Source organism: Electrophorus electricus, unplaced genomic scaffold, assembly GCF_041902795.1.
Source record: "Electrophorus electricus isolate QZ-2024a unplaced genomic scaffold, ASM4190279v1 Scaffold152, whole genome shotgun sequence".
In the NCBI taxonomy this organism is placed as follows: Eukaryota; Metazoa; Chordata; class Actinopteri; order Gymnotiformes; family Gymnotidae; genus Electrophorus; species Electrophorus electricus.
This window is the reverse complement of record NW_027658433.1, coordinates 27,359-41,037: the sequence shown is the minus strand read 5'-3', so window position 1 is coordinate 41,037 and position 13,679 is coordinate 27,359.

Here is a 13,679-nt window from a genome sequence, read left to right as displayed (position 1 = left end):
TCACCGTGTAGTACAAATACCTGTAGATTTATATATCAATGAATTAAAGTAATGAACGAATGAATGAATAAACGAATGATTGAATTAGCAAATCAATGAATAAGCAAAGAAATAAATAGTATATTTGTGTCAGTGGACCTGAGTCATTAATGGCCAGATAATTATGCATTCTGACATTTTAAACAAAATATCATTTATTTCAGTTCTTGTACACATGACTTGTTATCTATCAGGCATGACACTGTAAATCATAAAGAGTCTGTTATGCCTTATTTCTCTTTTTAATGAGAACATGTGTTTCTACAAGCAGTCTGGATATTTTGTAGACCACAGAGGTCCATCTTGCCAAGTACAGGCAGTGATCAGTGAACCAGTCAGCCAGTGAGAGAGGTCGTCATTTCCAAATAAAATCACCAAGAAAATCAAGCTTTTTGCTGTTTGCTTTTGAAAAAAATAAGTCCTTGAAGGAACACAGGATATGACTGAATGAGCAAAGTTACATTTATATAGAGCCTTTCAAGGAACATACAATGCTTTACAATGAACACACACAGCTTCTATGTTCAGTCACATGCCGGATTTTGTGTTAAATTGTGAGAAAAAGAGTAAAATGTGTTATATCTATGTTAGTGTTCACTGTGCACTCAACAATCAAGACTCTCTACACATTCCTCCTCCCGCTTGTCCACTCACTCCAGGATGTGGGCTTTGTGCTGGTGTGGGAACAGCAGCTGCAGGCAGTGGTCAGTGAGCTGACAGTGGTTAAGGTCCAGTTCTGACAGCCCTTCAGAATGTTCCAGAAACAGCGCCAGTGACCTACAGGCCATATCAGTCCCCACACAGAGAAGAGACAGGAACTGGAGCAGCATGGCTTTATTGCAGCTGAACACACTCAACATTCTCCAACATGTAGAGTCACAAAACACTAACACACTCACATAACTACTAACATTAATGCTATTTACACACATTTTGTTTCAGATGATAAAATTATTTTCCCTTTTCCAGAATGTTTCCCTAGTTTGTGTGGTGTTGAGTCATTGGCTTACTGAAGGGTGACTGTGTGTAAAATGGGGAAGAGTTGCCCTCACAGCCATGTAGAGTGAGCTGTGTGTGTGTGTGTGAGAGAGCTCACTCTCTGGATGACCATGGAGACAACTTTGCAGTCCTCAGTGCTCAGAGTCAGTAGGTGTGTGTGTCTGTGTGTCTCCTGTCAACACGGAGAAAATAAAACACACACAGACAGTGGCTGGGCAGTTAATTTCGGATTAATATAAATATTTCACTTAAATTTACCAATTTCCTCCAGAAAGTCATTTTATTCTAGGTAAATATCCATGGATATTGCTGATTACCTGACAGGAGTCTCAATAAAACCTAAATGATGCTGGCACAAAATGACTTTTGAGGAAACTCGTGAAAAACACATAAACGTACATAAACGTTTATATAACACTCCCTAAACAGACCAGTTCTGTCTTAAAATTCTGATTGTGAGAAAAGTTCAAGCCTGAGACGGGAGTCGTGTTAGAGCAGTGGCTCAATGCTCTCCAACTCCGCCTTTGGTATGGAGGTGAAAAGCAGGCTGAGAGAGACTGCTGTGCAGTGCTGGAGGGTGAAGCGCAGGGCAGCACAGTGGACAGAGTCCAGCTCTCTGCTGTTCAGGTTGATGCAGTTCTCTGCTGAACTCAACAAGCTGGACACACAGTGAGCAGAGCCAGTCTGATAGATCTCTCTGATGATGGACATTACAAAGCTGGAGCTCAGCCTGGGGAGAAGACACACACACACACATACACACATTTCCAGGTCTCATGCTGTACAGTATAATTAAAGTGTTTGGACTGTTACTAACTGTGTGAACAATCTGAGCCACACAACACATGACTGTATTCTCTCACCTTCTGATCTGAAGTCTGGCCAGCACAGGCAGAAGGTCTCTGGGATTTTGTTACTTAATGTTGGGGATGTGTAGTGGTCCCATGAGCTGGTGGAAGCTCGTCTACTTTGCCGTAACGTCACCCTTTCGCCTTGCTGTCTGGATGCGTACTGTCTGTCAGACTAGCAATTCATCTACACTTCTCACAGATAAAACTGCCACTAATGACGAAGAATAAACATGCTGCATTCAGTGCTCTGAAGCAGAACATAAGTCATGATGAAAAAGCAAAATGTTAACATTACTTATGTTTGTGGTAGTTCCTTAGATATAGTTTGTGATGATAAAATAGTTTTCCATGGAAGTTGCCAGTTTCCAGGTAGAAAGTAGTTAAATCCAACAAAACATTTGTTAAACAGATAGAGAGCAGTAAGAGCTAGTATGCTGAAACTACCTGTTTCAAAAACAGGAAGCTTCCTTATGAAGGAAAGAGGTTGTTATGAACCTCAGCATTTTGACAGCAAGTATTAACCATGGCTATAAAACCATGTGAATAATTCAGTTATGGGATTAATCCACAAAATAGAACATCAAATCTAATTATTTGGCCAGTACAGGGTTATGCAATATTCCTTCATCTCAGCAAAATGCAATAGCTTGACTTCCTTAACTGATTAATAATTAAAAAATATCTTTCTTGACTATAAGAATATAGCTTACCCATTAGAAAGATTAAACATCCAGTCAGTGTGTATCCTGGCATGTTAATGTAAAAGGCAGCTCCTACTGGATTTGGGGAAAGATTAGTAAAAGATTTCAAGTATCTGCAAAGCAGAAAACTGCCTATTCAACAGGCATGAATGATCTGCTACCGAAGTAGTTGTGTTATTTGCATAGCCTAATTAATATCATTAGATCATGTTCTATATTACCTATATAATTATATTAAAATTTTGCTATTGCTTTTTTGCTTCACAATTGTTACACATAATTGCTGCACCTGATACAAGGATAGGAATTTCAATTTATTCATACTGGATATAAGAATCATTAATGGCTGCTGAGTGAAGCACTTTCGTTGAAAATTCATCCACCAATTTTTTTTTTTTTTTTTTTTTTTGTAACTAGAAACAGGGCACATCAACCAGGAATACATTCCAGGTCTGTTTTAGAACACTGGCTGTGATTCATTACATTTTGGCAATTGTGAAAAGAAACTGGATGATACTTCTAAAAGTAATTGTGTTTGCAGTTTATTTGCACAGTTACATGAACAACACTGGTAGCATAGTCAACAGGCTTGATGGTTTTCCAGTGCACGACACTGTGATACCAGGGCTGGCCCAAGCCTGTGTGGGGCCCTATGCAGAAATCTGAGCTGCCACTGACATAACATAGGTAAAAAACAAATAGAAATAAATACATGGTCTTTGGCACCCTCTTGGCGGCCTTAGCAGGCTCTCATTTTGCTTATACGGCGGGACAATTGTTCTGCTGTTATCCTAGCTATTGAGCAGTCCTACCTAGATTTAATGTACTTATGTACATTACCCTTAGTCCAGGTTTCTGGTGTTTATTTTAGATGGATTTTTGGTTGTATATATTATAATTAGGCTACTGTGGACAATTGTATACCGTATAGCTACAGCACCTGTACTTCACACACATGTAGTAATCGGAACTAGAAAGTTGCCAACCCTATTAAAATATTAGGTTTATAGTATAATATTTGAATTAAACAGACAAAGCATTAATCACAATCATTTGCATGATGATTAAATCTTGAACCAAAAATGTATCAGAGAGCTGTAGTGTTTTTTACAGACACACACCCAATAAAACTGTGCTTGACCATTTCTTGCCCTCTATATCATTCTCTGCAGTTTACTGAGAAAGACCTGACACTGGGTAATGCCATTGTCTATTCGAAGGCCAAAACAACAACAATCTTGGTTATCAAAGACTCACTCCACCCTGACCACAGCCTCTTCTTTTAGAAGCCATGAGAAGACCACCATCGCAGCTTGAGAGCACAAATCTAGCCTCTTAAGAGGTGTTATGTTCCACAGGCAGATCGATATCTCAATGCGGTCCACATGAAAGCAATTTTCTTTCCATGAGTGCAAATTGCACTTTTAATGCCTGATATTTCAGCCACTCATTTCTCTCACTACATGACAAAACTCTCGAAACTTTTCTCCAAAAGCACTGAATGTTATTCTAACCATTTATGGCCTTTCTCCAATCATGTACACAAAGTCCAGTATGATTCCAAATGTCATCAAAAGATATATCTGTTTGTAGCTGAACAACTTATACAATACGATCTTTCTTCTTTGTGTCAAATGAACTTAACAATTGAAACATCCAAAACTGGCTGTGTTTCTTGCCAACATACTGGTGTTTGGACATGTGGGATTACTTGCATGTCGCTTTCAATAACTCAGTTGGTAGAGTAGAAGTTAAAACTGTCATCCTTAGGCTGTCGGCTCAACTCCAACTCACACAAACTTTATGTTTTAATGCAGAATCTGTCATTTTATATGAGCATAAAAAGAGGCTTTTCCCTGACCGGGAATCGAACCCGGGCCGCAGCGGTGAAAGCTCCAAATCCTAACCAGACAACCAGGTACAAAGCTACTGAGTTTACCTGACAAGACCATTTTTCAAAGTCTGCACTCCTACTATTCTGACAATGTTTGGATGCATACTGGACTTGGTATGCATGAGTGGAAAAAGGCCATAAAGCGAGTTATTTATCTTTCTCTTTGTTCTACAAAAAAATGAAGTTTGCAATAGTCAGGGCTCTTTTTTACCATCTGGGAAAAGAGGGAACGCTGGTGTCACTAACACATGGAAAGAGCTGTTATAGTATTCCCCATTTGTCTCCTTAATGTTTCTGACATTTTAGCCACTCATTTCTCTCTCTACATGAAAACACTCTAGAAAACTTTCTCCAAAAAATACGGAATGTTATTCTAAGTACTCAGAAAATAGTCTTTTCCTCCCCCTTCTGACGCGTGAACTTATAGACGCCCTTGATTGCACGGTGTCTCTGTAATTGACAGGAGAGAGAGCGTATGCCACTCCCTCTCTCCCTAAGAGTACAGCCAATTATGCTCTTCTAGACTCTCGGCCACAAATGGCTGTGACACCATCAGTTTCAAAGTTAAACACAACTCCTATAGTACTAATAAAAGCTTCACACTCACCTCAGCTGGGGCATGGCAGACACTGAAGGAAACTCCTCACTTCACTCTCTTCATCTGACCAGTCATTAAGCTCCACTGGTTTCTTCACTGTTTGGAGTTTCAGCACTTCTAGCACTTGTAATATTAGAATAGAATCCCTTTATTTACTAAAGGTACACAGAAATGTACACCGGTACACAGAAACTTACTGTATGTAAGAGTGCAATAGTTCAAAGCTGTATTAGTGCAGATAAATACAACTACAGTGCCATTGCAGCTTTTAATGCTGTTTCAGTATCAGGGTCTTCAGGAAGGCTCCACCTGGCAACCCTGAAGTGCCTTGCTATGCTTAAAACTACACACACACACACACACACACACACACACACACACACACACACACACACACACACACACACACACAACACAAACACTTAACAAGGTGAGTTCTGCTTATTTGTTATTGGAGATTTGTTAAGAAGGCTGATCGCCATTTAAAATTAGATTTCACAAACTGTAATTGTTACACTGGTGAGTTTGAGGTAGAGATGCACTTTCATTAATACTGCTTACACTCTGTTTCTTTACAACACGCATGGACGTGTTGAAGCATCTCATATGCATGGAACACTAATACTCAGAGCATTGGAAGGTTGAAAACAGAAGCTATCTGGCTCACACAATGTTTTAAATGTGCCAAGGGAAATTCCAAGTGTGGCCATCCTTGAGTGGAGTGGAAGATAAATATGTTTTCTTTGTATTTCAAAGCGGCTGTAAGAGTATAACAGGCAGTTTAGAACATGTCATTCCCTCCATGTAATTTGAGAGAAAATATCCTATGAAGATTGGACCAAGATTCCTGCAGAGTATTTTCAGCACATAGTGGAAACTATGCCAGAAAGAATTGCTGCAGTTCTGGAGGCCAAAGAAGGTCCAACATGCTATTAAATGGGTGTACTTAAGCCCACTGTGTCCTATAATAGGATGTTGCTGGAATGTATGTGAATGTTGTTGGAATGGTCGCAGTTGCGGCAGCAGTGCAGGTAAGCTGTAATCCTTTCCCCCATCCGAGTGAGTTTGCCCTATTGCACGGGGTCGAGTTATGATGTGAATGTTTAATTACACAGGATGGATTGTGGGCGACAGAACCGAACAGCCTTCAGGATTCAAGTAGAGAAAGGTGAAACTTCTCCAGCCTTTGAGTTAATCACAGGACTATTGCATAGCAATTAGAGATAACAGAACAGCTTTCGGGGGGTTTGGGTGGGTTGCCTTATCCGCCCCTTTAACAGAGTAGTCACAATTCAAATTTCCCTTGTTCCATTGTTTACAAGGCATTATACATGTGGTTTATTTATAGTGCACGGAGTAATATGCAGCAAGTCTGGTCTGTCTGCTTTGGAAGAGAAACATTTGGCCAAAAGAGCAAGACACAGCCAGGAGGATGATTGGTAAGAGCACATCATAATATGCACCTTAAAGCTGTGCTCTACAGCTAGGTCCTGTTCCATGACTGCATATATAAATTTACTACTGACATTGCCATTTATATCTGGCCATTTACAGTGCACTCTTGCTCAGTGCAGCACTTGAAGCTGATTTTCCATTGTGTAGTTATTATGTTCAAGAGATGTTTGACCCGGTCAGGGTGACACACTTTAGTGAGGGCAGCAGTATCCTAGAGGACACTACAGACAGTGACGGAGACATCTCAGAGCGCGAGGTGAGAGGTTGAGTTTTTTGTTACTCTCTCTACGACATACTTTTCATGCCAGGTACTATTGTCCAGTTCAGCTAAATTTAATTTACTGCCTTGTATTATCATATATAAATTGCTGAACATCTTATCACTCAGTTTCAAACATCCCCTCAGCTGTTTTAAGCCATTTCGGTTATTCAGAAGTACTGCTAAATGGATGTGGTGGGAAAATGAGAGCACATCAAACATAGACAGCTTTATGCATTGAGTAGTAAAGAGTAAAATTTTATTGAGTTCTGTCCCCTGTATAACAGAGTAAGAGGACTGACGCGCAGTACGGTCCCCCTCCCCTTATACAGAGAACAGAAGAAAGAGAAAAAAAAGAAAAACGACTCCTACAGAGTATCGGCTAATTCATGTTTTGGTCAGCCTGAGCGCTGAAGGCTTCTTCTATCTCTATGGTTAGAACGGTATGTGAGCAGCTGGTGTCCCTGACTCACACGCTTATCTGCAGACTGTTATGCTGTGACTATAGAAACATAAAGCAAAGTAAAATAAAGCAAAGTAAATTTCCACAAAATGAAGTAAGGTAAATTTCCACAACATTTCCCCCCTATATCACACATTATCACACATTTATTCAGCAAATAGCACTACAATGTCTTCATGTGGATCACCAGCACCGCCCATCTTGGGGAGCAGAATGTCTTCAAAGAGCTGGGGTTGGTCATTGGCATGGCCGCTGAACGCTGGCATGGTGAACACACTAGAAAGACGTCTGACACACAATGACAAAAAAGGAGGTAAACACAGAAGAAGAAGAAAAAGAAGAAGAATGAGTAGCAGAATGGGCAACGCTACAGCCGCTACTGGAACTGTAGGCTGCGGAGTGAAGGCAGATCACATAAGATTCATATAATCAGTAATATTAGCGCTGAGATCTGGAATGTAAAAACAGCAGGAAGTGTTAATCATTTTGCACACTCCTCCTTCCTTCATGGTTAGGAGATTTAATACCATTCTATGTTGAAGCACTGCTGCCCTTATCACTTGTTGTTCTATCTTTAAGGCACCTATTGCTGCTAAGGTGTCATTAACTACTTGCAGTAACTGATAAGCTAAGCCATTGATCTTTTGCAGGGCTGCTACTGTGCCACCGCCCAGGAAAAGGGACCAACCAATGGTTTCACCCGGAGTGGTCCATGGGTCCCTCAGAATTCTACCACAATAGTCTGTGCTGGTTATGTCTCTCCTCACCCTGTGCTGCTTGGCATGGGGAAGTGTATACACCTGCGTCCTTGGGCGCACTACAGCTGGATAACAACAACCAGTCCAGTTCTGTGGCAATTCGCCATAGGCCACCGAACCACCGACCCACATTACATTCCAATACCCCTGCAGGGTTGTCATGGAGCAATTCCACAGGGAACTGCTATTGGAGTCACTGCAAGTGCCATTGCTGTGCACCTGCACATAATCGATGCATCTGGACCAGACTTCCGGCACCTGCTGCTTCATCTGCTATACAAATATCTGACCCTTACTAGCTGCCACATGCAGCATCATTTTCGGTGGTGCGGGGTTAGTGGGACTGGGACAGTTTGAGGTCTGGTTAATAATCTGGCACATAGAGATTGTCATATTCACTTCTCCTACGTCTGCGTTTTTCAGAGGGATTACAGTCCTTGGAACACTGGTGTGCTGGCACACCAGGTACTCTTGCTCGATATGTTGGGCATGCACAAGGGCTGACATACACGCTGTATTTTGTTGGCATTTAGCTGCTAATCATTCTGCTTCAGTGGCGTTGGGACCCTGAAATGGTAACAAGTCTTCTCATAAGTCATGGGATTCTTCATCCATATTAATATTCAGTCTATGTTCTGACTGTGTTAGCTGTGTCTGATTTTCTCTACCGTCTCTTGACGGTTCCGAGTGTCGAAAGGGTAGGCCTTGCCTTTAACACCCTACTCAACACAGTTCTGACCTAGTCTGTTTGGGTGCTGCTGCTTGGAGTTGGGGCTGGTGTCGGAGCCTTCTTACGGTGTGTGTGATGTACCCAGGTTCCTCGTCCTTCTATTTTGACAGCAGCGTGGGTTGTTAACAGGAGGTTCTAGTTGTCTCCACCTGGTGCCTTCAGTGGCGGTAGCCCCTGACTGAATTTCCCGTAATGTGGCCTGCGGGGTAGCAGCGGTTTCCTGTATTGCTTGCACAGCGGTTTTAGTTGCAGCTGCCTTTGCTACTCTATCTGCAAAAGTATTCCCCTTGCTGATTTGGTCTTCTGTAGTCCTGTGAGCTGCACACTTAACAACTGCAATTGTCTTTGGCAGCGAAATGGCTTCTAGCAAGATGGTGATGTCTAATATATTTACCCGAGCTTGTCAGGAATTGCCTATGTTTCCATATGGCTCCAAAATCATTAACAGTTTTGTCTGCAGCTAGTTTGCATGCTTCCATCAGTGCTACTAGTTCAGCAGCCTGCGCTGAATAGGAGGATGGTAATACTTCTGTTTTAAGTATTTCATGATCTGTTACTACAGCGTATGCTTCCCTATTGACCCCTGTGTCGTCCCTGCATGCTGACCCATCCACATAGAGGCATAGGTCTGGGTTACTTATGGCTTCTTCAAAGAGATCAACCCGCGGTATATATACTTCAGCTAAGACTGCTGTGCAGTCTTGTGGATCTCCATCCTCCTCCGTAGGAAGGAGTGTAGCTGGGTTCAGTGTTATACACCTTTTGACAGTTATATTAGGCATATCTAAGAGGGTGGTGTGGTATCTCAGCTACCATTGGGCTGATAAGTGTGACACTCTTTGGTCCTGCAGTATTCGGTGTAATGCGTGTGGGACTAAAACAGTAAGAGGGGAGTATGCCACTATGGTTTAGGTAGCGAAATTATGGCTTGTGGTCGGTTTTGAGACAGCTTGTGTGTATTTCCCCCTTTAATGATATGCCCCAAGAACGTCACTTCCTCCTTACAATTCTGTAATTTTGCTCTACTAGGTCAGTTACATGTATATTACATCTGAAATATTTCCATGAGCTTTTATGCAACATACTAAACAAAGGTTAGGAACAGGCTAAGTCAAATCAGGCTAACTCTCAGCAGGTCATAAGTACTTCAGACTGCAATCTATGATCTAGTATTTTATCAAATTTTATCATAATTGTAACACAGGGAGGCTTGGCAGGATACAAAAGAGGAGCAATGATGCATACAACGATGTTTATTTAGAGACATGGAAGACAACGTAGCACTAAGGCTATCGTGGGATCAAACACTGACAACGTTAACGTTTACACAAAGGACTTATATACGCAAACAATAACAACACAATGAAGGGCAGCCGTGAAACACAAGGGAGCATGGCCACAAGGATGAATACACACACACACACACACACACAAGCAAACACACACGGGGAGACGTTTGGGGGGGGGGCGTACCGTGACAAGAATATGTTCACACATGCTCACTCGCTCGCTCTCTCTCTCTCTCTCTCCCCATCCTTTCAGCCTTTGGGTTTCAATAATACCCCCAGGGCAGACAGAGCCACTATTCAAGCAATGTAATATTCTGTAATATTCTACTCTGGCTCCTCCTACCTCTGCAATGACATCCTCAGCTTTTATTTCAGTGGGTGGCGTGTGATGTCATAATGCAGAAATTGTTCATTTGAAAAATCTGTTCTTTGACTACATCATAAGCGATTATGATGTAGTCAAAGAACAGATTTTTCAAATGAACAATTTCTGTGACCCATTTTTAGACTACAGATCACAGATAACGGGTACACTAAATTTATTATGGGTCAGTGCGGTAGTTACAATTGCAATCCAAGACGCAAGGAACATGTTCCTTCTGAGAAATATGAAAAGGAAAAGCACGGGATATTTGGTAAATATGGGAAAAAGAAAAACAAAAAAACACGAGCCCAGAACCCTTCCAGAATAGAGGATGACTTCTTGGATGAACTGTGTGTGTGTGTGTCTGTCTGAGAGAGAGAGATCTACGTAGCAGTGTTCTAAGTATCTATACAATGCTAATAAGACATTTTCTGTTACTTTTTAAACAGATACTAGACCAAAGCGTTTAATGAAGAAGGACTTCACTACTCAGAGAACTCAATCAGCCATAGTAAGTAAAGTAGAACCAAGACAAATGATTTAAAGCCATACTGTGGCAATGGACAAAAGCCACAAAAAATGGAAAAACAGCTATGGTGAACAGTGATGCTAATTGAATGCTTGTACTTAAGTACACTGAAATGTCTTTGAATATAAATTACAAATGCATTTCAACAAATGTTCGAGAAATTAATTAAAAACACTAATGTAAATGTATTTAGAATATATTTAGGACACATACATTTAGCATATGCAATCTTTGTCAGTTACAGGAAAAAAAAATACTGTTGGTGGGTTTTTTGTTTGTTTGTTTTACATTCTCCTTACTATAGAATTAACAGTCGACTGTTCGGTGACTTTGCATGCTGAGTTGTAACACTGATTATTAGTATAATTGTGGCGAGAATCAAAATCAACACTAGCTAAAATGACTGAATGCATTGGAATTTATTATTCCAATAGCACAATTTGAATGGGTCTACGGTACCTTAGTGTGTCAGGTCCTGTTATTTCTGTTGAACATTTGATGTTTGGGGGCACATTTTTACATCATTAGGCCTGCAGGCTATGTGATTACGGCTATGCGATAAAAATTGTATTTGTTTCCTTTCCAGTCCAATACAAATTCTAAATTACAAATGTATCAAAATGTAATTAAAGTCATATTTCAATTAAATGTATTTAAATACTGTTCAACAATATTTCTACTCATATCTACAGGTGGAACCTAAAGATATGAATATCAATGAGAGGGATAAGTGTATTGAGGACCTGGAAGCCGTGTTTGCTAAAGTGAGAAAGTCTGCAGTGGAGCAGAGCAATCCTAACACTTGTTTTCCATAAATTCTCACAATGCTATGAACTATGCATTTCAAGTAGATGTAATTAAATATTGCTTAACACTGTTTCTCTTCATAGTTGGAGGTGAAACTGAATTCTTTTATAAAGATGGAATATGGTTCCTGTGAATATGATATGGGCCAACTGATTGAGGAGATGGAATCCACAGTTGTTAGAGTGAGAAAGTCTGCAATGCAGCAGAGCAATCCTAACACTTGTTTTCCATAAATACTAACAATGCAATTAAATATGCATTTCAAGTAGATGTAATTAAATATTGCTCAACACGGTATTTGTGTCTGCAGGTATTAGACGCCGTACTTGCTAGGGAGGATATGGCTGCATAACCTCTGACGACAGCAATAAACAGCATTAAAAATACTCTGACATTTTTCAGTCTAATCCTTGCCTATGTTGTCTGCAACACAGTCAATTATACCATGGATAGTAATTATATGTTATTTTTTTTTGTCTCAGAAACATTCTGAATGTACAGCGCATTTTGTTCAGGACATTCGCGACGATATATGTTCTAAATGGGATTATAAAATAACTAGCTAGCTAGCCATGCATTTAGACAGAACCTGAATTGTGTTAAATGGGGATTTTTATTCCATGTTTTTTAGGCTGCGTTATGTACCACCTAGTATAAATAAATACGCAAGAATGCAGAGCACGAATAGTCCATAGTTTATTTTCCCTTCTATATAAGCCCGCAGGTTCATAGGTGACTAGCTTTTATAATGTCATGTGTAATTTGAGCATAATGGTGGAAACTTCAAAGAACAATATGGAAAAAAAGGAGGGTTGTTTACATAATTGCCCTTGAAAAAGTTTATAAGAATTAAACTCTTGTGTACCCCTCAGACATTCTCCAGAGGGTCCCTCAAAAGCATGTTTATATTTAAGTTGCAATAAAGGACAGGACCAGCTATTCTCTTCAACTAATTCTGATATCAAGTGGAAACAAGTTGTCAGGTTCTGTTCCGCACCCAACCAGGAACGCACACACAGACACGTACACACATATCCGCACAAATCACCTACCACGACCACTGCTCGGTTCACAATCACACACTTATCAACCATCACGATGACCTGCTACTAATTAACTCTCTCCCTATTTAAACCCCTCATGTACCATCCTCCAGTGTTTCCCATTTAGCATACTGTGGACTAAAGCTGAGCCTGTCTTCATGAGCTTCCCCACATCTGTGTTTTTAAAACTTTTTGGCAGTGCTTTGTGTGACTAATATCCTGCCTTTTTATCCCTCACTCATGTCTTGCTCAGGTGTCAATATGTCACACAACTAAATTAGTGTTCTATTATTTTCTTAGTTTATACAAGAAGTACAAATATGTAGCTACCTAATGTTTATAATGTGTATTGTTTCTTATATTGTTAACATTAAAATGTAAAACCAAGTGAAAACATTTAAATGTAAAAACAGGTTTGACACTGCTTTGGATCTAGTGAAAATACTAGAAGCTGTCAACACCATGACCTGAGCAGACTGCATTTAACACAGAGAGACCCAGAGACGATGTACGACAACAACCAAAGGTATTCGGATCTTAAGGGAATCCTTTTACTTAGTCTTCAATTATGCACTCCATAGATGTCATGAGGGACAGCCTCACAAGAAAGGAGGCCTGGTGCATGGCATGCAGTGGTGCCTATCATGCGAACACAGAGAGAGACAGAGACAAGGTAGCAGACAACAACCAAAGGTGTTCAACTGCTGTCAGGTCTTTCTCAGTAAACTTCAGAGAATGAAGTACAGGGCAAGCACTTGAACATGCACATGTTCTTCCCTGGATACAGACACTTTGCCTCAAAGACAGTTGCCTCACAGGTTTGTTCCAAAATGACTTCCCTTGTCCCTTATTCCCTTATGCAACAGGAATCGAAAAGAAAGGTGTGAGCAAGTATACCCT